Here is a 24758-nt window from a genome sequence, read left to right as displayed (position 1 = left end):
TTGTGCCGGGCCGTACACGTTAATTAACCGGAGTGGAGCGTTCTTGTACATTACGTCTGCTACCAGGAGTCGCCCGCCCACCACCTCCTTGACCTCGGAGACGGTGAAGTTGCCTCCCCGCAGCAGAATACCCAGGCCGGAGGAACGAGAGTCGTTTCCGCCCGACCAGATCGATGGCCCGTGGGACCACCATCGTGACCATTGCCTGTAGGAGCTGAGGTGCGGTATGGCACACTCCTGCAGAAACAACAGGTCAGCTTTGACCTTGGCTAGGTAGTCCAAGGTCGCAACACATCGCGTAGTAGATTTAATGCTACGCACATTTATGGATACAATCTTTAAACCCATATTAAAGCATTTATTCTCCTACCAAACCCACTGTCTCTGAGAGTCCCAGACCTTTAGTCTGCTCCTTCATACCCGTAGTGAGCTCAAATTCCTTCTTAGCCAAAAGGCCGAGAAGCGATGAGAAAGAAAGAAAGTTGTGTTTTGAAAGATGTGCATGTTGAAAAGTAAAGAAAGCAGATGTTTGTAAGAAATCTATTTTTAGCATTGAAAATCCCCTGGAAAGGGGTGGTGCACCATTCCCAGAGATACTGCAATACCAGGTTGATGCGTGGAGTGGACAAAGCAAGCCCCTATTCCATCTCCCTGCTCCAAAAATCAATTTAATATATGGTCCCCAGATAAGGGACGTATCAGATATTAAACTGATAAGAACAGATTTTTTTTTTTTTTGTAAAAATATACTTTATTCATAAAAATCTTCAATCACATTCAAAACCATTTCAAAAACAACATTACAAGGGTACAATCCAGGTTAAACTTTTACAAAATGTATCACCAGGTGCATCAGTACAAACAATATTACAGTCATTTACAGCCTTTCATTTTGATCTGTACAGCCCGAGGGGCTCTAAACAGTTCCCAGTCTCTCGGTGCGCTGTGGTAGAAAGGTCTTAGACAGCGACCCTTCCCCATTGCGCCTTTGCGGCAGCTGCCCCAAGCTTTAGTGCGTCCCTCAGCACGTAGTCCTGGACTTTGGATTGTGCCAGTCCGCAACAATCGGTCGGGGACAACTCTTTGTGCTGGAAGACCAACAAGTTTCGGGCAGACCAAAGCGCGTCTTTCACCGAGTTGATGATCCTCCAGCTGCAGTTGATGTTTGTCTCGGTGTGTGTCCCTGGGAACAGCCCGTAGAGCACAGAGTCCTGTGTCACAGAACTGCTCGGGATGAACCTCGACAGCAACCACTGCATCTCTCTCCAGACTTTCTTTGCAAAGGCACAATCCACAAGGAGGTGAACAACGGTCTCTTCCCCACCACAGCCACCTCGAGGGCATCGTGCAGAGGGGGTGAGACTCCTGGCGTGTAGGAAGGATCTGACGGGGAGGGCCTTTCTCACCACCAGCCAAGCTACGTCTTGGTGCTTGTTGGAAAGTTCTGGCGATGAGGCATTCTGCCAAATGACTTTGACAGTCTGCTCGGGGAACCATCCCACAGGGTCCACCCTCTCCTTATCCCTCAGGGCCTCTAGGACGTTACGTGCTGACCACTGCCTGATGGACTTGTGGTCAAAGGTGTTTTTCTGCATAAATTTTTCCACCAGGGACAGGTGGTACGGCACGGTCCAACTACTTGGAGCGTTCCGCGGCAGCGTGGCCAGACCCATCCTTCGCAACACCGGGGACAGGTAGAACCTCAGCACGTAGTGACACTTGGTGTTTGCGTACTGAGGGTCTACGCACCGCTTGATGCAGCCGCACACAAAGGTGGCCATCAGTATGAGGGTGATGTTGGGCACGTTTTTTCCCCCTTTATCTAGAGGCTTGTACATCGCGTCCCTGCAGACACGATCCATTTTCGACCTCCAGATAAAGCGGAAGATGGCTCGAGTGATCGCCATCGCGCAGGAGTGTGGAATGGGCCAGACCTGCGCCACGTACAGCAACAGCGAGAGTACCTCACACCTGATGACCAGGTTCTTACCCGCAATGGAGAGGGAGCGTCGCTCCCACATGCCCAGTTTCCTTTTCACCATAGCCACTCGCTCCTTCCAGTTTCTAACGCATGCCCCGGTCCCTCCGAACCATATCCCCAGCACCTTCAGGCCGTCAGCCCTGACAGTGAAGGGGACAAAGGATCGGTCAGCCCACTTCCCAAAGAACATGGCCTCGCTCTTCCCACGATTTACCTTGGCTCCCGAGGCCAGTTCGAACTGGTCGCAGACGTGCATCAGTCTGCGCACCGACAGCGGATCCGAGCAGAAGACGACGACGTCGTCCATGTACAGGGAGGCTTTTACCTGAGTGCCTCCACTGCCTGGGATCGTCACTCCTCTTATGCCCGGATCCTTCCTGATGGACTCGGCAAAGGGTTCTATGCAGCACACAAAAAGGACAGGCGAGAGAGGGCAGCCCTGCCTGACTCCAGATTTAATCGGAAAGCTATCTGTTTCCCACCCATTGATTGAGACTGCGCTACTGATGTTAGTGTAGAGCAGTTGGATCCAATTTCGAATTCCCTCCCCAAAGCCCATTTTGGAGAGCACATCCCCCATGTAGGTGTGCGATATTCTGTCAAAGGCCTTCTCCTGATCCAAGCTGATGAGGCAGGTATCCACACCCCTGTCCTGTACATAGGCAATCGTATCCCTGAGCAGCGCCAGGCTGTCAGACATCTTCCTGCCTGGCACAGAGCAGGTCTGGTCAGGGTGAATCACCAATTCCAGAGCGGATTTGACCCGGTTGGCGATGACCTTGGACAGAATCTTATAGTCCATATTCAACAGTGAAATGGGTCGCCAATTTCTAATTTCCTCCCTTTCCCCCTTGTGCTTGTAGATGAGGGTGATGATGCCTTTCCTCATGGATTCTGACATGCTGCCGGCCAGGAGCATACTCTCGTACACTTCTAGCAGGTCTGGGCCGATCAAGTCCCACAGAGCCGAATACAACTCCGCCGGCAGGCCGTCGCTTCCGGGGGTTTTACTCTTCTCGAAGGACTCGAGGGCCTTAGTCAGTTCGTCAGGAGTTAGCGGTTTGTCTAGGCTCTCCCGCGTACTGTGGTCTAGGACCTCCGTGATAGAGGACAGGAAGGACTGGGAGGCCGTGCTGTCCGTGGGCTTCACGTCATACAGTCCGGCATAAAAGGATTTGCTGATCCTCAGAATGTCGGACCGTGATGACTTTACTGAGCCGTCTTCTTCCTTCAGGCTGCTGATCACAGAGCGCTCTCTGTGTACCTTTTGGAAGAAGAAACGTGAGCACGTCTCATCCTGCTCCACGGAGCGGACTCTGGAACGGAAGATGATCTTGGAGGCCTCCGAGGCAAAGTGCGAGGCTTGCTGGCCCTTCACCTCTTGGAGCTCCTCCTTGACATCGACCCCCATCGACTGCAGCCGGAGCAGATTCTGCATCTTTTCCTGGAGTCGGGACATTTCCCTCTGTTCCTTTCTAGCTTTCTGGGTGCCTTTGAGGATGGAAAACCTCTTGATGCTTCCCTTGATCACTTCCCACCAGTGTGTCAGGGACTCAAAGAGGGGTTTCACGGTTCTCCAACCTTTGTAATCCCTCTTGAGCTCCTCAATGTTCTCTGGGGTCAGCAGTTGCACATTTAGCTTCCATGCCCCCCTGCCCACCCTCAGGTCTTCCTCCAAGTGGCAGTCCGCCAGTAGGAGGCAGTGGTCAGAGAAGAACACCGGCTTGACCTCGGTGGATCTGACTGTGAATGCACGGGACACAAACAGGAAGTCTATCCTGGAACGAATGGACCCGTCTGGCCGCGACCAGGTGTATCTACGCTGCGCTCCGTCTGCAGGGTTGCTGAAGACGTCGTGCAGCTTGGCGTCCTTAACTGTTTCCATCAGGGATCTGGACGTAGCGTCCAATCTGCTTCCGGCCCTGCTGGATCGTCCAGCCGCATCGATGATGCAGTTGAAGTCCCCGCCCAGAATGACAGGCCTGGAGGTCGCCAGCAGCAGTGGGAGCTGCTGAAAAACCTCCAGCCGCTCAGCCCCTTGTGCCGGGCCGTACACGTTAATTAACCGGAGTGGAGCGTTCTTGTACATTACGTCTGCTACCAGGAGTCGCCCGCCCACCACCTCCTTGACCTCGGAGACGGTGAAGTTGCCTCCCCGCAGCAGAATACCCAGGCCGGAGGAACGAGAGTCGTTTCCGCCCGACCAGATCGATGGCCCGTGGGACCACCATCGTGACCATTGCCTGTAGGAGCTGAGGTGCGGTATGGCACACTCCTGCAGAAACAACAGGTCAGCTTTGACCTTGGCTAGGTAGTCCAAGGTCGCAACACATCGCGTAGTAGATTTAATGCTACGCACATTTATGGATACAATCTTTAAACCCATATTAAAGCATTTATTCTCCTACCAAACCCACTGTCTCTGAGAGTCCCAGACCTTTAGTCTGCTCCTTCATACCCGTAGTGAGCTCAAATTCCTTCTTAGCCAAAAGGCCGAGAAGCGATGAGAAAGAAAGAAAGTTGTGTTTTGAAAGATGTGCATGTTGAAAAGTAAAGAAAGCAGATGTTTGTAAGAAATCTATTTTTAGCATTGAAAATCCCCTGGAAAGGGGTGGTGCACCATTCCCAGAGATACTGCAATACCAGGTTGATGCGTGGAGTGGACAAAGCAAGCCCCTATTCCATCTCCCTGCTCCAAAAATCAATTTAATATATGGTCCCCAGATAAGGGACGTATCAGATATTAAACTGATAAGAACAGATTTTTTTTTTTTTTTTTTTTTTTTTTGTAAAAATATACTTTATTCATAAAAATCTTCAATCACATTCAAAACCATTTCAAAAACAACATTACAAGGGTACAATCCAGGTTAAACTTTTACAAAATGTATCACCAGGTGCATCAGTACAAACAATATTACAGTCATTTACAGCCTTTCATTTTGATCTGTACAGCCCGAGGGGCTCTAAACAGTTCCCAGTCTCTCGGTGCGCTGTGGTAGAAAGGTCTTAGACAGCGACCCTTCCCCATTGCGCCTTTGCGGCAGCTGCCCCAAGCTTTAGTGCGTCCCTCAGCACGTAGTCCTGGACTTTGGATTGTGCCAGTCCGCAACAATCGGTCGGGGACAAATCTTTGTGCTGGAAGACCAACAAGTTTCGGGCAGACCAAAGCGCGTCTTTCACCGAGTTGATGATCCTCCAGCTGCAGTTGATGTTTGTCTCGGTGTGTGTCCCTGGGAACAGCCCGTAGAGCACAGAGTCCTGTGTCACAGAACTGCTCGGGATGAACCTCGACAGCAACCACTGCATCTCTCTCCAGACTTTCTTTGCAAAGGCACAATCCACAAGGAGGTGAACAACGGTCTCTTCCCCACCACAGCCACCTCGAGGGCATCGTGCAGAGGGGGTGAGACTCCTGGCGTGTAGGAAGGATCTGACGGGGAGGGCCTTTCTCACCACCAGCCAAGCTACGTCTTGGTGCTTGTTGGAAAGTTCTGGCGATGAGGCATTCTGCCAAATGACTTTGACAGTCTGCTCGGGGAACCATCCCACAGGGTCCACCCTCTCCTTAACCCTCAGGGCCTCTAGGACGTTACGTGCTGACCACTGCCTGATGGACTTGTGGTCAAAGGTGTTTTTCTGCATAAATTTTTCCACCAGGGACAGGTGGTACGGCACGGTCCAACTACTTGGAGCGTTCCGCGGCAGCGTGGCCAGACCCATCCTTCGCAACACCGGGGACAGGTAGAACCTCAGCACGTAGTGACACTTGGTGTTTGCGTACTGAGGGTCTACGCACCGCTTGATGCAGCCGCACACAAAGGTGGCCATCAGTATGAGGGCGATGTTGGGCACGTTTTTTCCCCCTTTATCTAGAGGCTTGTACATCGCGTCCCTGCAGACACGATCCATTTTCGACCTCCAGATAAAGCGGAAGATGGCTCGAGTGATCGCCATCGCGCAGGAGTGTGGAATGGGCCAGACCTGCGCCACGTACAGCAACAGCGAGAGTACCTCACACCTGATGACCAGGTTCTTACCCGCAATGGAGAGGGAGCGTCGCTCCCACATGCCCAGTTTCCTTTTCACCATAGCCACTCGCTCCTTCCAGTTTCTAACGCATGCCCCGGTCCCTCCGAACCATATCCCCAGCACCTTCAGGCCGTCAGCCCTGACAGTGAAGGGGACAAAGGATCGGTCAGCCCACTTCCCAAAGAACATGGCCTCGCTCTTCCCACGATTTACCTTGGCTCCCGAGGCCAGTTCGAACTGGTCGCAGACGTGCATCAGTCTGCGCACCGACAGCGGATCCGAGCAGAAGACGGCGACGTCGTCCATGTACAGGGAGGCTTTTACCTGAGTGCCTCCACTGCCTGGGATCGTCACTCCTCTTATGCCCGGATCCTTCCTGATGGACTCGGCAAAGGGTTCTATGCAGCACACAAAAAGGACAGGCGAGAGAGGGCAGCCCTGCCTGACTCCAGATTTAATCGGAAAGCTATCTGTTTCCCACCCATTGATTGAGACTGCGCTACTGATGTTAGTGTAGAGCAGTTGGATCCAATTTCGAATTCCCTCCCCAAACCCCATTTTGGAGAGCACATCCCCCATGTAGGTGTGCGATATTCTGTCAAAGGCCTTCTCCTGATCCAAGCTGATGAGGCAGGTATCCACACCCCTGTCCTGTACATAGGCAATCGTATCCCTGAGCAGCGCCAGGCTGTCAGAGATCTTCCTGCCTGGCACAGAGCAGGTCTGGTCAGGGTGAATCACCAATTCCAGAGCGGATTTGACCCGGTTGGCGATGACCTTGGACAGAATCTTATAGTCCATATTCAACAGTGAAATGGGTCGCCAATTTCTAATTTCCTCCCTTTCCCCCTTGTGCTTGTAGATGAGGGTGATGATGCCTTTCCTCATGGATTCTGACATGCTGCCGGCCAGGAGCATACTCTCGTACACTTCTAGCAGGTCTGGGCCGATCAAGTCCCACAGAGCCGAATACAACTCCGCCGGCAGGCCGTCGCTTCCGGGGGTTTTACTCTTCTCGAAGGACTCGAGGGCCTTAGTCAGTTCGACAGGGGTTAGCGGTTTGTCTAGGCTCTCCCGAGTACTGTGGTCTAGGACCTCCGTGATAGAGGACAGGAAGGACTGGGAGGCCGTGCTGTCCGTGGGCTTCACGTCATACAGTCCGGCATAAAAGGATTTGCTGATCCTCAGAATGTCGGACCGTGATGACTTTACTGAGCCGTCTTCTTCCTTCAGGCTGCTGATCACAGAGCGCTCTCTGTGTACCTTTTGGAAGAAGAAACGTGAGCACGTCTCATCCTGCTCCACGGAGCGGACTCTGGAACGGAAGATGATCTTGGAGGCCTCCGAGGCAAAGTGCGAGGCTTGCTGGCCCTTCACCTCTTGGAGCTCCTCCTTGACATCGACCCCCATCGACCGCAGCCGGAGCAGATTCTGCATCTTTTCCTGGAGTCGGGACATTTCCCTCTGTTCCTTTCTAGCTTTCTGGGTGCCTTTGAGGATGAAAAACCTCTTGATGCTTCCCTTGATCACTTCCCACCAGTGTGTCAGGGACTCAAAGAGGGGTTTCACGGTTCTCCAACCTTTGTAATCCCTCTTGAGCTCCTCAATGTTCTCTGGGGTCAGCAGTTGCACATTTAGCTTCCATGCCCCCCTGCCCACCCTCAGGTCTTCCTCCAAGTGGCAGTCCGCCAGTAGGAGGCAGTGGTCAGAGAAGAACACCGGCTTGACCTCGGTGGATCTGACTGTGAATGCACGGGACACAAACAGGAAGTCTATCCTGGAACGAATGGACCCGTCTGGCCGCGACCAGGTGTATCTACGCTGCGCTCCGTCTGCAGGGTTGCTGAAGACGTCGTGCAGCTTGGCATCCTTAACTGTTTCCATCAGGGATCTGGACGTAGCGTCCAATCTGCTTCCGGCCCTGCCGGATCGTCCAGCCGCATCGATGATGCAGTTGAAGTCCCCGCCCAGAATGACCGGCCTGGAGGTCGCCAGCAGCAGTGGGAGCTGCTGAAAAACCTCCAGCCGCTCAGCCCCTTGTGCCGGGCCGTACACGTTAATTAACCGGAGTGGAGCGTTCTTGTACATTACGTCTGCTACCAGGAGTCGCCCGCCCACCACCTCCTTGACCTCGGAGACGGTGAAGTTGCCTCCCCGCAGCAGAATACCCAGGCCGGAGGAACGAGAGTCGTTTCCGCCCGACCAGATCGATGGCCCGTGGGACCACCATCGTGACCATTGCCTGTAGGAGCTGAGGTGCGGTATCGCACACTCCTGCAGAAACAACAGGTCAGCTTTGACCTTGGCTAGGTAGTCCAAGGTCGCAACACATCGCGTAGTAGATTTAATGCTACGCACATTTATGGATACAATCTTTAAACCCATATTAAAGCATTTATTCTCCTACCAAACCCACTGTCTCTGAGAGTCCCAGACCTTTAGTCTGCTCCTTCATACCCGTAGTGAGCTCAAATTCCTTCACTTTGGATGGGCTGAGGTAGATCTCCTTGGCCGTGTTCTGCTCCAGTGGCATCTGGAGGTTCACGTAGTGAGCGGATTTTGAGATGACCTTTGCTGGAGAAGCTTCTCCAAAACTCACCCCCTCTGGGGGGTTGCTGTTCCCGGCTTCCTGGAGCTGGGGTGCGATGATTGCCTCACTGCTCCCAGATTCCAGGGGCTGTGGTGCACTGGCCTCCTCAGGTTGCAGGCAAAGTTGGGGTGCGTTGGTCTCCTTGTTGTCTCCAATTTTCTGGAGCTCGGGTGTCTCGTCCTCCAACGCCCTGGAGCTTTGCCGCCTCTTCTGTCGGTGCCGCTCTGGCACTTCCTCATCCGAAGAGCTGCTGCCCTTGTCATCCGTGTCGGATGGGAGACGCCTCTTGCCGCTTCTCTGGGAAACGCCTTTGCTTCTTCTTCGCTCCCTCTTACTTTTCTTGTTCTTCACCGTCCGCCACTCCCCCTGCTGCTTTTCCACTGCTGCCTCCTCCTCCATTGATTCGCTGTCCTGAGGACTGGAAGGTTCAGGGGGTGGTGCTGTTGATTGGCTCTCTGTTGCCTCAATCTCTTTCTCCACCTTGTCTCTCTCTGTGTCCTCCTTTGTCCCGTTGAGCTCCCTGGGGGCCTTGGTGGTTGGAGTGACACGGAACATTTCTTCTGCTTCCCCGTGGTCGGCTTTGGCTGCCTGTGCGTAAGTACGGCAGCGTTTGGGGCAGGTCCTGTAGAGGTGACTTGCCTCGCCACACAGGTTGCAGCACTTGGCCTGTTTGCAGTCTTTTGTCTGGTGCCCTTCCTGTTTGCAGATCTTGCAGAGGGAGGCGCTGCAGTTGGCCGCCACATGACCAGCCTTGCCGCATGAGCGACAATGCTTGGGTTGCCCAGCGTAGACCAGGTAGCCACGGTTTCCCCCGATAGCGAAACTGGAAGGAGGGTGGAAAATGGCTCCCTTACCATCGGTCTTTAGCGTGACCTTAAACAGGCGTTTGCCTGTCCAGATCCCCAAGTCGTCTCGAATCTCGGTGCCGCTCCCCACCTTATCGAAGTACCTGGTGAGGAAGGTGACCACGTCGGCGACAGGGACGAAGGGGTTGTACACATGCACCATCACCTCACGTTCCCGTTGCAACGGCAGAGAAAAGTGCGGCTCCGCCGTCAGGATCTTCATCTCCGGCAGGTCTCTCTTCTCCTCGAACACCCTCAGGAGCCGGACGCAGTCTGCCACTTGCTTGAACGTGACGTCGAAATAACCACCTTTGCGGGAGTCGTGCAGGGTGAAGATCTCCGTAGCTTGGAAGCCGCACGCCTTCAACAGGATCCTCCTGGTGAAGAAGCCCCGATCCATAGGTGATCCTCCTTCGTCGCTGTGGTTCACCGTGACTCGGACGGTGATAGGTAACCCACGGTATGAATTCGGATTGCGATTGGTTTTCGCCCTTCCATCCCGACCTTGCCATGGCAGGACCATGGTGTCGCTCCTGCAACACTTGATCTTAGCCAAGAGGCCGAGAAGCGATGCCACAAATACCCTGGACTTACCCGAGTGCCATATGCCTTCCCTCCTTTAAAGCAGACTGACAGCGTTCAAAGGCTTATATATATATAAGTACTGATGCTTTTACTGTTGGCATATTTCTCCTGGGATTTCCAATTGGAACAGAAGGTTAATTTACAGAAGTTGCCTTTGTTCTGTCTTTTTCAGTGAGACTGCATCAGAGTTATGTAGATCGCCAGTATTCCACCAATCAGGTGGGAGAGGGTTGTGCCTATCCACATGGACGTCACTGTCAGAGGCTGCTGTGGGAGAAGCTTTTGAAAGCAGTTGCGTGTCTTGCAGCGAGTGAGTGACAATGCAGCAACCAACTGTGCAGAGCTGCACACATCGAATCCTAAACAAAATAAAAACAGAATTACCTGGAAAAACTCAGCAAGTCTGGCAGCATCGGTGGAGAAGAAATCAGTCAACGTTTCGAGCCCTCATGGCCCTTCGGCAGAACTGCAGCATAGTTTCAACAAGGGAGAAATATAAATTGGTTTAAGGTGGGTGGGGTGGGGGGGGAAGAGACACATTGAGGGTGTGGTGTGAGCAGATAATCAAAAGATGTCAGAGACAAAAGGGTCAAAGAGGTGTTGAAGGTGGTGGTCTTTGTCTGAGAAAAGTGCTAATTAAGAATGGAAAACAGGATATTTAAAGTACAGCTCTAGTGGGGGTGGGGTGGAAAGACTAAAGGTTTTAGTTTTAGATTTAAAAATAATGGAAATAGGTGGGGAAAGAAGAATCTATATAAATTATTGAAAAAAAACGGGTGGGGGGGGAAAAGAAACGGGGTGGGGATGGGGGGAGGGGGAGTTTAAGATCTAAAGTTGTTGAATTCAATATTCAGCCCAGAGGGCTGTAAAGTGCCTAGTCGGAAGATGAGGTGCTGCTCCTCCAGTTTGCGTTGGGCTTCACTGGAACAATGCAGCAAGCCAAGGACAGACATGTTGGCAAGAGAACAGGGTGGAGTGTTAAAATGGCAAGCGACAGGGAGGTTTGGGTCTTTCTTGCGGACAGACCGCAGGTGTTCCGCAGAACGGTCGCCCAGTTTGCGTTTGGTCTCTCCAATGTAGAGGAGACCGCATTGGGAGCAACGAATGCAGTAGACTAAGTTAGGGGAAATGCAAGTGAAATGCTGCTTCACTTGAAAGGAGTGTTTGGGCCCTTGGACGGTGAGGAGAGAGGAAGTGAAGGGGCAGGTGTTGCATCTTCTGCGTGGGCATGGGGAGGTGCCATAAGTGGGGGTTGAGGAGTAGGGGGTGATGGAGGAGTGGACCAGGGTGTCCCGGAGGGAACGATCCCTACGGAATGCCGTCAAGGGGGGTGAAGGGAAGATGTGTTTGGTGGTGGCATCATGCTGGAGTTGGCGGAAATGGCGGAGGATGATCCTTTGAATGCGGAGGCTGGTGGGGTGATAAGTGAGGACAAGGGGGACCCTATCATGTTTCTGGGAAGGAGGAGAAGGCGTGAGGGAGGATGCGCGGGATATGGGCCGGACACGGTTGAGGGCCCTGTCAACGACCGTGGATGGAAAACCTCGGTTAAGGAAGAAGGAGGACATGTCAGAGGAGCTGTTTTTGAAGGTAGCGTCATCAGAACAGATGCGACGGAGGCGAAGGAACTGAGAGAATGGGATGGAGTCTTTACAGGAAGCGGGGTGTGAGGAGCTGTAGTCGAGGTAGCTGTGGGAGTCGGTAGGCTTGTAATGGATATTGGTGGACAGTCTATCATCAGAAATTGAGACAGAGAGGTCAAGGAAGGGAAGAGAAGTGTCAGAGATGGACCATGTGAAGATGATGGAGGGGTGGAGATTGGAAGCAAAATTAATACATTTTTCCAGGTCCCGACGAGAGCATGAAGCAGCACCGAAGTAATCATCGATGTACCGGAGAAAGAGTTGTGGGAGGGGGCCGGAGTAGGACTGGAACAAGGAATGTTCCACATACCCCATAAAGAGACAGGCATAGCTGGGGCCCATGCGGGTACCCATAGCCACGCCTTTTATTTGGAGGAAGTGAGAGGAGTTAAAGGAGAAATTGTTCAGTGTGAGAACAAGTTCAGCCAGACGGAGGAGAGTAGTGGTGGATGGGGATTGTTGGGGCCTCTGTTCAAGGAAGAAGCTAAGGGCCCTCAGACCATCCTGGTGGGGGATGGAGGTGTAGAGGGATTGGACATCCATGGTGAAGAGGAAGCGGTTGGGGCCAGGGAACTGGAAATTGTTGATGTGACGTAAGGTGTCAGAGGAATCACGGATGTAGGTGGGAAGGGACTGGACAAGGGGAGAGAGAAGGGAGTCAAGATAACGAGAAATGAGTTCCGTGGGGCAGGAACAGGCTGACACGATCGGTCTGCCAGGACAGTTCTGTTTGTGGATTTTGGGTAGGAGGTAGAAGCGGGCCGTCCGAGGTTGGGCGACTATCAAGTTGGAAGCTGTGGGAGGAAGATCTCCTGAGGAGATGAGGTCAGTGACAGTCCTGGAAACAATGGCTTGATGTTCTGTGGTGGGGTCATGGTCCAGGGAGAGGTAGGAGGAAACGTCTGCGAGTTGACGCTCAGCCTCCGCGAGGTAGAGGTCAATGCGCCAGACAACAACAGTACCACCCTTGTCAGCGGGTTTGATGACAATGTTGGGGTTGGACCTGAGAGAACGGAGTGCAGTGAGTTCAGAGAGAGACAGATTAGAATGGGTGAGAGGAGCAGAGAAATTGAGACGGCTAATGTCACGCCGACAGTTCTCAATGAAAAGATCAAGAGAAGGCAAAAATCCAGAGGGAGGGGTCCAAGTGGAGGGAGAACATCGAATCCTAGATTGGTTAGAGCACAAAAGGAGGCCATTCGGCCTGTCGTGTCTGTGCTAGCTCTCTGCAAGAGCAACTCCCCTAGTGCCACTCACCTGCCTTTTCCCCGTAGCCCTGCAAATATTTTCTCTTCAGATAATTAATTATCCGATTCTCTTTTGAAAGCCACTCTTGAAAGTGCCCCCAGCACACTCTCAGGCAGTGCATTGCAGATTCTAACCACTCGCTGCGCAAGAAGGTTTCTCCTCATGTCGCCTTGGTTCTTTTGCCATTCACCTTAAATGGGGGTCCTCCATGTTGTGTTTTCCACCTGACACAAACACACCGACGACACAAAGAGGATTGCGAACTCAATTCTTTGATTTGAAGAGATGAAATATATACAACAATATCTGGGTCTCTAGGACAGCTCCTATCATCGGCCCGAGAATTATACATGAGCATATACGTCACACCCTGCCTGGTGCTGCACAGCAATTTTAGATACGCTCCTTAAAGGTATACCACAACAACTCCAGGCTGTACCATTAAATAATAAGAACTATTTACATTACCACAAATTGCTCTTCTGTCTTTGAACCTACAATTGTACAAAGTGATCACCTTATGAGTCTCTGGAACGGAATGGTGCTTCGTTGATACTGTGAAGTTGGTTTGAGATTGCTGTACGTTCTCACAATTCTGGTTGTCTGTAGGAGTGTTGCGCTGGGATCGTGTCTTAGATCGCGTTCTGCTTGCGATGGGGTTACTTGGTGTTTCTTGTTCTGGTACTTCCCTGATTCGCCATCGGTTTCTTCACAATGGGTGCTCGTATTTGATATGATCATGGTTCTGGACATGCTGCTGATTTCGGCCGGATTTCATGTTCCATCGGTTGGGTGTTGTAGTCATACCTTTTGTCCAATGTTTAAGTTGGGTGATTCTTTGCTCATGTGCGTCCTTCACCTTCACCTTCAGCGAATGCATCACTTACTCCTGGATGCATCGACAAATGATGACTGGGAAGGGTTGTTCGCACTGTAATTCTGCTGGTGAAGGAGTGGTTGCACTGAGCGCTGTCGCTCTAAGGTGTAGCATTGTGACAGGCCGTCACAAGCCTTGTTTACTTTGCTGACATTTCATAAGTAAGGACTTTACAGTATATACATTCCGCCATGCTATTGGACCTGGGACAGTGTGGTGATGCGGTAGTACGGTCAACTCCCCACTTTTCACACATCGGTGCGCAGACTGATCGACACCTGCGACCACTTCGAACCGGCCTCAGGTGCCAAGGGTAAATCGTGGCAAGAGCGAGGCCGTGTCCTCTGGGAACTGAACTAAGCTTTGTCCCTTTCACCAGCAGGTCAGACTGCCTGAAGCTACTGGGGATATGGTTCGGAGGGACCAGGGCATGCGTTAGAAACCGGAAGGAGCGAGTAGCTATGGTGAGAAAAGAACTGGGCATGTGGGAGCAAAGCTCCCTCTCCGTTGCGGGTAAGAACCTGCTCATCAGGTGTGAGGCACTCTCGGTGTTGCTGTACGTGGCGCGGGTCTGGCCCATTCCTCACTCCTGCGCTGTGGCGATCACGCCAGCCATCTTCCGCTTTATCTGGAGGTCAAAAGTGGATCCTGTTTGCAGGGACATGATGTAAAAAAACTCTGGATGAAGGGGGAAAAAACATGCCCAACATCACCCTCATCCTGATGGCCACCTTTGTGTATGGCAGTATCAAGCTGTGTGTAGACCCAAACACCAAGCGTCACTACGTGCTGAGGTTCTACCTGTCCCTGGTGTTGCGAAGGATGGGTCTGGCCACCCTGCCGCGGAACGCTCCAAGTGCCGTATCACCTGCCCCGTGTGGAAAAACTTATGCAGAGAAACACCTTTGTCCGCAAGTCCATCAGGCAGTGGTTAGCACGTATCACCCTAGAGGCCCTGCGGGAAAAGGAGATGGTGGATTCCGGCGGACGGTTCGCCGAACAGACCGTCAGGGTCATTTGGCAGAATGCCTCATCACCAGAACTCTGAAGAGAGTGGCCGTGGTTCTTGTCGAGGTGCATCCCGAGCAGTTCCGTGACACAGGTATGGACTCTGTGCTCCAGGGGCTGTTCCCAGGGACACACGCCGAGACAAACATCAACTACCGCCGGAGGATCCACTCGGTGAAAGACACTCTTTGGCTGTCCGAAACTTGTTGGTCTTCCATTGCAAAGAGTTGGCACATTCCAAGGTCCAGGACTACGTGCTGAGGGACGCACTAAAGTTTGGGGCAAAGGCGTAATGGAGAAAGGTCGCTGTCTACGGTTGCGCTAGATGTGTCGTGTAACTGGCAGGTAATGGAAAATTTCGAGAAACACTCAGTCACAAGGGAGAACACGTGACAGGCATGAGAGACAATCCATGAGTCTTTGTAGCTGAGTTTCCGCGTGAGCAACTAGCTCACAGCGCAGAGGAGTTCTTCGATCGAGGCCTGCTGTATTTTTGTCTTTGCTTTCAGCTTGAGCAGTCAAAGAACAAAGAAGAAAAAAAAGTACAGCACAGGAACAGGCCCTTCGGCCCTCCAAGCCTGCGCCGATCGGTCTGTGGAGCTTGCCAGCTGACCAGGTATGCAGCTAAAGTCCTTCCACATCTACAGGGAAGGCAAAGTCAGCAGCGTTTCTCCCAGAGTGTAGAGAGTCCTTGGAACTCTCTTCCTCGAAAGGTGGTGGAAACAGAGTCTTTGAATATTTTCAAGACAGAGCTGGATAGATTAACAAGGCGGGGTTGGAAGGTTATCGCTGGTAGGCAGGAATGTGGGGTTGAGGTTACAATCGGATCAGCCATGATCTTCTGAGTAGTGGGGCAGGCTCTTGGGGCCCAGTGGCCTACTCCTGCTCCTAAGTTGTATGTTCAGACATGTAGGGGCATTACTTTTTACTGATTCCAGTGCTTCTCCTGCACTGAACCTGGAGAGTACTACGTCAGCTGCTGTTGAGTTGTTTCCTGATGCCCTGCTTTCTTTTGTACGAGCTGTCTAGCATCCTCGTTTATGGGCTTCCTTTGCTTGGCATTGGGCCTTCTTTTGGGCTGACTGTTGGTCTATTTCCTTTACGGGATGTCAGCATGACATCACCAGAAGGGAAATGTGTCATGTTATGAAGTCACAGTAAATAAGTCCAATGCATTATATCATTATAATAACACAAGATGATGATCAGCAGTGAGAAGGCAGGTGGCAGCAAGGATAAGTACAGGTACGACACAGCGAACAGCCTTAGATCCTGTTAAAATGTTGAAAATGTTTCTCCCCTTCTCGAAGATTATTTCCTTCAAAATTTTAGAAATCTTTCAGCTTCAACCAGAAGTCACACACAAGCCAAACAACAAAACCACCTGCGTGCACAGCACAGCACACCATCTGCCAGCCTGCAATGATGTCGGCTCTCTTTTAATCACCTTTTCCCCTCCCATCAGTCCTATTCAGCAGGCAAGCAAAGGAGCGCAGAAAATACATCTGCACGGCTGTTTCTAACTTCTAGAAAGGGAACAGCCTTATCCTAGGAAAGTGAAAAATACCTATACTGTCACAAAGTGATGAACTTGAACTGCAAAACACCACGCTTACCTGAGCTTGTGTCACAGTTTTTGCTGTCTATCTCAGCCAGTATTCTCAGTCGTCCATCCTGGCTTCTTGCTCTCTCTGCAGCTTTCAGATGCCTCCCCTTGGCCGGCCTCAGTGCTCGGTGATAGATCAGCGCTCGGTATTATTTCTGTCCTCAGTGGTAACTGCTAGGGGAGAAAGGCTTGACTTTTTCAATCACCTTTTACCTCAGTAAAATCCAAGTAGAACCTAAAGTGGCAATGCTTCTCCCTCTCAGCACCCAACATGTCTTGCCTTTTCTTCAGGTTGGATTTGAGGAAGCACTACAGTTGCTGCCTGGCTGCCATTTCAAGTACAGAGACAAGGGGCAGCCCCATGACCCCTCCCCCGACTCCTGCACAATATGCAAATGTAGCACATTGTCTGAGTGCAATTTGGGAGCTGAAGACGATTTCACAGTGGGATACAAGATATGAGGAGAGGTTTCCTCACAGACACACCGCCACATAAGCCCCTTTAAATTTGCGCGGCTGTGCAAAAAGTTTAATGGGCCCGCACACTTAAACAAATCGGTCACGCACTGTAATGACTCGCCTCATTCAGTTCAACAGAAATTAGGATCATGTTTTTAACCTGTGCCCTAGTTTTAAAATATTTTGTGTTCCATATTTACTTTCTCAATTTGTTATTAATTTACTTTACATTGCTTTATATTCTATTTTGTCTTGGACATGCATCACGGTTCGTTCAATCTCACTGGTTAAGAAAATTAAAATATTTAGTTTGATCAGGGTCTTACACTTGTCAAGAGGAGCCCTTTCAAATACTGGCCTGCTTTTGGAGGCCTGAAGTCACTGGAGCTGCACAAGTCAAGACGACTGAAGGCCTGATTCGCTGTGTAATATACTTTGCAGCATCTTGTTGCACTAGCAGGCAGGAAGGAGTTTTCAGCAATGCAGTTTAAAGGCTTGATACACTAAGTACACTTTCATTTCAGGTTTGTCATTTCAGGACGCTGCGTGTTTTTTTGCTCTGTTTTCTGACTCTGAAATTCTAATTCAGACTGTGGAGAAGAGCTGTTGTTGCTGCTGTTGGTTTTCTTTGTAACTGTTGTCGTTTTTTTGTGGAAAAATATACCTTATCCATAAAATATCTGAAAGAACATTACAAAACATTTCAAAATGGCCATCGCAAAAAGTGCAATCATATTCCAGTTTTTCAAATAGATCATGTCGCACCCTGCGACGCTTCAATACGATCAATGAACATTACAGACATTTCAACATGCTCATTACAGGCAGTCAGACAGTGCAATAGTCTTCAAGTTATCTACATAGATCATGTTGCACTCTGAGGTGCTTCAATACAATTGTGATAAATGTAATATTCACTGCATACATTCAATGTGAGTCTTTCAGGCCGAGGGGTCCATACCTTTCCCAGTCCCTCGGTGCACTATGGCTGAAAGGTCTTAGACAGCGACCGTTCCCCACTGCGCATTTGTGGCGGCTGCCCCAAGCTTTAGTGCGTCCCTCAGCACGTAGTCCTCGGCCTTGGAATGTGCCAGCCAGTCTGCAACACTCTGCTGGGGACAACTCATTGCACTGGAAGACCAACAAGTTTCGGGCAGACCAAAGAGCGTCTTTCACCGAGTAGATGATCCTCCACCTGCTTGTCTCGATGTGCGTCCCTGTCCCTGGGATCAACACGTAGAGCACAGAGACCTGTGTCACAGTACTGCTTGGGATGAACCGCGACAAAAACCACGGCAACTCTCTGCAGACCTTCTTTGCAAACGCACATTCCACAAAGAGGTGAACAACGGTCTCGTCCCCACGACAGCCACCTCGAGGTCAACATGCAGAGAGGGTGAGACTTCAGGAAGGATCTGACGGGGAGGGCATTTCTCACCACCAGCCAAGCTACGTCTTGGTGCTTGTTGGAAAGTTCTGGAGACGAGGCATTCTGCCAAACGACTTTGACAGTCTGCTCGGGGAAACATCGCACAGGATCCACCATCTCCTTTCCCCGCAGGGCCTATAGGACGTTACGTGCCGACCACTGCCTGATGGACTTGGGGTCAAAGGTGTTTTTCTGCATAAAGTTTTCCACCAGGGACAGGTGGTACGGCACGGTCCAACTACTTGGAGCGTTCCGCGGCAGCGTGGCCACACCCATCCTTCGCTAAACCGGGGACAGGTAGAACCTCAGCACGTAGTGACACCTGGTGTTTGCGTACCGAGGGTCTACGCACAGCTTGATACAGCCGCACACAAAGGTGGCCATCAGTGTGAGGGCGATGTTGGGCACGTTTATTCCCCCTTTATCTAGAGGCTTATACAGCGCGTCCCTGCGGACACGATCCATTTTCGACCTCCAGATAAAGCGGAAGATGGCTCGGGTGATCGCCGTCGCGCAGCAGTCTGGAATGGGCCAGACCTGCGCCATGTACAGCAACAGCGAGAGTGCCTCACACCTGATGACCAGGTTCTTACCCGCAACGGAGAGGAAGCGTCGCTCCCAGATTCCCAGTTTCCTTTTCACCATAGACACTGGATCCTTCCAGTTTCTAACGCATACCCCGGTCCCTCCGAACCATATCCCCAGCACCTTCAGGCCGTCAGCACTGACGGTGAAGGGGACAAAGGATCGGTCAGCCCAGTTCCCAAAGAACACGGCCTCGCTCTTCCCACGATTTACCTTGGCTCCCGAGTCCAGTTCGAACTGGTCGCAGATGTGGATCAGTCTGCACACCGACAGCGGATCAGAACAGAAGACGGCGACATCGTCCATGTACAGGGAGGCTTTGATCTGAGTGCCTCCACTGCCTGGGATCGTAACTCCTCTAATGCCCGGATCCTTCCTGATGGACTCAGCAAAGAACAGGCGAGAGAGGACAGCCCTGCCTGACTCCAGATTTAATTGGAAAGCTATCTGATTCCCACCCATTGATTGAGACTGCGCTACTGATGTTAGTGTAGAGTAGGATCCAACTGGATCCAATTGCGAATTCCCTCCCCAAACCCCATTTTGAGAGCACATCCACCATGTAGGTGTGCGATATTCTGTCAAAGGCTTTCTCCTAATCCAGGCTGATGAGGCAGGTGTCCACACCCCTGTCCTGCACATAGGCAATCGTATCCCTGAGCAGCGCCAGGCTGTCAGAGATCTTCCTGCCCGGCACAGTGCAGGTCTGGTCAGGGTGTATCACCAATTCCAGAGCGGATTTGACCCGATTGGCGATGACCTTGGACAGAATCTTATAGTCCACATTCAACAGTGAAATGGGTCGCCAATTTCTAATTTCCTCCCTTTCTTCCTTGTGCTTGTACATGAGGGTGATGATGCCTTTCCTCATGGATTCTGACATACTGCCGGCCAGGAGCATACTCTCGTACACCCCTAGCAGGTCTGGGCCCATCCAGTCCCACAGAGCCCAATACAACTCCGCCGGCAAGCCGTCGCTTCTGGGGAGATTTACTCTTCTCGAAGGACTCAAGGGCCTAAGTCAGTTCGTCAGGAGTTCGCGGTTTGTCCAGCCTCTCCCGTGTACTGTCGCCTAAGACCTCCGTGATAGAGGACAAGGAGGACTGGGAGGCCGTGCTGTCCGTCGGCTTCACGTCATAAAATCCGGCATAAAAGGATTTGCTGATCCTCAAAATGTCGGACTGCGCTGACTTTACTGATCCGTCTTCTTCATTCAGGCTGCTGATCACAGAGCTCTCTCTCTGTACCTTTTGGAAGAAGAAACGTGAGCACGTCTCATCCTGCTCCACGGAGCGGACTCTGGAACGGAAGATGTTCTTGGAGGCAAAGTGCGAGGCTTGCTGGCTCTTCACCTCTTGGAGTTCTTCCTTGACATCGACCCCCACCGACCGCAGCCGGAGCAGATTCTGCATGTTTTTCTGGAGTCGGGACATTTCCCTCTCTTCCTTTCTAGCTTTCTGGATGCTTTTGAGGATGAAAAGCCTCTTGGTGTTTCCCTTGATCGCTTCCCACCAGTGTGTCAGGGACTCAAAGAGGGGTTTCACGGTTCTCCAACCTTCATAAGCCCTCTTGAGCTCCTCAATGTTCTCTGGGGTCAGCAGTTGCACGAATAGCTTCCATGCCCCCCTGCCCACCCTCAGGTCCTTCTCCAAGTGGCAGTCCGCCAGTAGGAGGCAGTGGTCAGAGAAGAACACCGGCTTGACCTCGGTGGATCTGACTGTGAATGCACGGGACACAAAGAGGAAGTCTATCCTGGAACGAATGGACCCGTCTGGCCGCGACCAGGTGTATCTACGCTGCGCTCCGTCTGCAGGGTTGCTGAAGACGTCGTGCAGCTTGGCATCCTTAACTGTTTCCATCAGGGATCTGGACGTAGCGTCCAATCTGCTTCCGGCCCTGCCGGATCGTCCAGCCGCATCGATGATGCAGTTGAAGTCCCCGCCCAGAATGACCGGCCTGGAGGTCGCCAGCAGCAGTGGGAGCTGCTGAAAAACCTCCAGCCGCTCAGCCCCTTGTGCCGGGCCATACACGTTAATTAACCGGAGTGGAGCGTTCTTGTACATTACGTCTGCTACCAGGAGTCGCCCGCCCACCACCTCCTTGACCTCGGAGACGGTGAAGTTGCCTCCCCGCAGCAGAATACCCAGGCCGGAGGAACGAGAGTCGTTTCCGCCCGACCAGATCGATGGCCCGTGGGACCACCATCGTGACCATTGCCTGTAGGAGCTGAGGTGCGGTATCGCACACTCCTGCAGAAACAACAGGTCAGCTTTGACCTTGGCTAGGTAGTCCAAGGTCGCAACACATCGCGTAGTAGATTTAATGCTACGCACATTTATGGATACAATCTTTAAACCCATTTTAAAGCATTTATTCTCCTACCAAACCCACTGTCTCTGAGAGTCCCAGACCTTTAGTCTGCTCCTTCATACCCGTAGTGAGCTCAAATTCCTTCACTTTGGATGGGCTGAGGTAGATCTCCTTGGCCGTGTTCTGCTCCGGTGGCATCTGGAGGTTCACGTAGAGAGCGGGTTTTGAGATGACCTTTGCTGGAGAAGCTTCTCCAAAACTCACCCCCTCTGGGGTGTTGCTGTTCCCGGCTTCCTGGAGCTGGGGTGCGATGATTGCCTCACTGCTCCCAGATTCCAGGGGCTGTGGTGCACTGGCCTCCTCAGGTTGCAGGCAAAGTTGGGGTGCGCTGGTCTCCTTGTTGTCTCCAATTTTCTGGAGCTCGGGTGTCTCGTCCTCCAACGCCCTGGAGCTTTGCCGCCTCTTCTGTCGGTGCCGCCCTGGCACTTCATCATCCGAAGAGCTGCTGCCCTTGTCATCCGTGTCGGATGGGAGACGCCTCTTGCCGCTTCTCTGGGAAACGCCTTTGCTTCTTCTTCGCTCCCTCTTACTTTTCTTGTTCTTCACCGTCCGCCACTCCCCCTGCTGCTTTTCCACTGCTGCCTCCTCCTCCATTGATTCGCTGTCCTGAGGACTGGGAGGTTCAGGGGGTAGTGCTGTTGATTGGCTCTCTGTTGCCTCAATCTCTTTCTCCACCTTGTCTCTCTCTGTGTCCTCCTTTGTCCCGTTGAGCTCCCTGGGGGCCTTGGTGGTTGGAGTGACACGAAACATTCCTTCTGCTTCCCCCTGGTCGGCTTTGGCTGCCTGTGCGTAAGTACGGCAGCGTTTGGGGCAGGTCCTGTAGAGGTGACTTGCCTCGCCGCACAGGTTGCAGCACTTGGCCTGTTTGCAGTCTTTTGTCTGGTGCCCTTCCTGTTTGCAGATCTTGCAGAGGGAGGCGCTGCAGTTGGCCGCCACATGACCAGCCTTGCCGCATGAGCGACAATGCTTGGGTTGCCCAGCGTAGACCAGGTAGCCCCGGTTTCCCCCGATGGCGAAACTGGAGGGAGGGTGGAAAATGGCTCCCTTACCATCGGTCTTTAGCGTGACCTTAAACAGGCGTTTGCCTGTCCAGATCCCCAAGTCGTCTCGAATCTCGGTGCCGCTCCCCACCTTATCGAAGTACCTGGTGAGGAAGGTGACCACGTCGGCGACAGGGACGAAGGGGTTGTACACATGCACCATCACCTCACGTTCCCGTTGGAACGGCAGAGAAAAGTGCGGCTCCGCCGTCAGGATCTTCATCTCCGGCAGGTCTCTCTTCTCCTCGAACACCCTCAGGAGCCGGACGCAGTCTGCCACCCGCTTGAACGTCACGTCAAAATAACCGCCTTTGCGGGAGTCGTGCAGGGTGAAGATCTCCGTAGCTTGGAAGCCGCACGCCTTCAACAGGATCCTCCTGGTGAAGAAGCCCCGATCCATAGGTGATCCTCCTTCGCTGTGGTTCACCGTGACTCGGACGGTGATAGGTAACCCACGGTATGGATTTGGATTGCGATTGGTTATCGGCCTTCCATCCCGACCTTGCCTTGGCAGGACCATGGTGTCGCCCCTGCAACACTTGATGTTAGCCAAAAGGCCGAGAAGCGATGAGAAAGAAAGAAAGTTGTGTTTTGAAAGATGTGCATGTTGAAAAGTAAAGAAAGCAGATGTTTGTAAGAAAACTATTTTTAGCATTGAAAATCCCCTGGAAAGGGGTGGTGCACCATTCCCAGAGATACTGCAATACCGGGTCGATGCGTGGAGTGGACGGAGCAAGCCCCTATTCCATCTCCCTGCTCCAAAAATCAATTTAATATATGGTCCCCAGATAAGGGACGTATCAGATATTAAACTGATTAGAACAGATTTTTTTTTTTTTTGTAAAAATATACTGTATTCATAAAATATCTTCAATCACATTCCAAACCATTCCAAAAACAACATTACAAGGGTACAATCCAGGTTAAACTTTTACATAATGTATCACCAGGTGCATCAGTACAAACAATATTACAATCATTTACAGCCTTTCATTTTGATCTGTACAGCCCGAGGGGCTCTAAACAGTTCCCAGTCTCTCGGTGCGCTGTGGTAGAAAGGTCTTAGACAGCGACCCTTCCCCATTGCGCCTTTGCGGCAGCTGCCCCAAGCTTTAGTGCGTCCCTCAGCACGTAGTCCTGGACTTTGGATTGTGCCAGTCCGCAACAATCGGTCGGGGACAACTCTTTGTGCTGGAAGACCAACAAGTTTCGGGCAGACCAAAGCGCCTCTTTCACCGAGTTGATGATCCTCCAGCTGCAGTCGATGTTTGTCTCGGTGTGTGTCCCTGGGAACAGCCCGTAGAGCACAGAGTCCTGTGTCACAGAACTGCTCGGGATGAACCTCGACAGCAACCACTGCATCTCTCTCCAGACTTTCTTTGCAAAGGCACAATCCACAAGGAGGTGGACAACGGTCTCTTCCCCACCACAGCCACCTCGAGGGCAACGTGTAGAGGGGGTGAGCTTCCTGGCGTGTAGGAAGGATCTGACGGGGAGGGCCTTTCTCACCACCAGCCAAGCTACGTCTTGGTGCTTGTTGGAAAGTTCTGGCGATGAGGCATTCTGCCAAATGACTTTGACAGTCTGCTCGGGGAACCATCCCACAGGGTCCATCCTCTCCTTATCCCTCAGGGCCTCTAGGACGTTACGTGCTGACCACTGCCTGATGGACTTGTGGTCAAAGGTGTTTTTCTGCATAAATTTTTCCACCAGGGACAGGTGGTACGGCACGGTCCAACTACTTGGAGCGTTCCGCGGCAGCGTGGCCAGACCCATCCTTCGCAACACCGGGGACAGGTAGAACCTCAGCACGTAGTGACACTTGGTGTTTGCGTACTGAGGGTCTACGCACCGCTTGATGCAGCCGCACACAAAGGTGGCCATCAGTATGAGGGCGATGTTGGGCACGTTTTTTCCCCCTTTATCTAGAGGCTTGTACATCGCGTCCCTGCGGACACGATCCATTTTCGACCTCCAGATAAAGCGGAAGATGGCTCGAGTGATCGCCGTCGCGCAGGAGTCTGGAATGGGCCAGACCTGCGCCACGTACAGCAACAGCGAGAGTACCTCGCACCTGATGACCAGGTTCTTACCCGCAATGGAGAGGGAGCGTCGCTCCCACATGCCCAGTTTCCTCTTCACCATAGCCACTCGCTCCTTCCAGTTTCTAACGCATGCCCCGGTCCCTCCGAACCATATCCCCAGCACCTTCAGGCCGTCAGCCCTGACAGTGAAGGGGACAAAGGATCGGTCAGCCCAGTTCCCAAAGAACATGGCCTCGCTCTTCCCACGATTTACCTTGGCTCCCGAGGCCAGTTCGAACTGGTCGCAGATGTGCATCAGTCTGCGCACCGACAGCGGATCCGAGCAGAAGACGGCGACGTCGTCCATGTACAGGGAGGCTTTTACCTGAGTGCCTCCACTGCCTGGGATCGTCACTCCTCTTATGCCCGGATCTTT

The 24758-nt window shown here is 52.2% G+C and overlaps 1 non-coding gene and 2 pseudogenes across 1 annotated transcript; all 3 read right to left on the bottom strand.

Moving 5' to 3' along the window:
• Window positions 1–571: 571 nt before the first annotated feature.
• Window positions 572–748, bottom strand: LOC144669837 (U2 spliceosomal RNA; annotated as a pseudogene).
• A 3842-nt stretch (window positions 749–4590) lies between these two features.
• On the bottom strand, window positions 4591–4779 carry LOC144669846 (U2 spliceosomal RNA). Its single transcript, XR_013573762.1, has one exon. It is a non-coding gene; the product is annotated as a U2 spliceosomal RNA (small nuclear RNA).
• An 18192-nt stretch (window positions 4780–22971) lies between these two features.
• LOC144669848 (U2 spliceosomal RNA) lies at window positions 22972–23148 on the bottom strand (annotated as a pseudogene).
• Window positions 23149–24758: the final 1610 nt, after the last annotated feature.

Source organism: Cetorhinus maximus, chromosome 29 (genome assembly GCF_964194155.1).
Source record: "Cetorhinus maximus chromosome 29, sCetMax3.hap1.1, whole genome shotgun sequence".
NCBI lineage: Eukaryota > Metazoa > Chordata > Chondrichthyes > Lamniformes > Cetorhinidae > Cetorhinus > Cetorhinus maximus.
The sequence above is the reverse complement of the archived record's forward strand: the minus strand, read 5'-3'. Positions and strand labels throughout refer to the sequence as shown.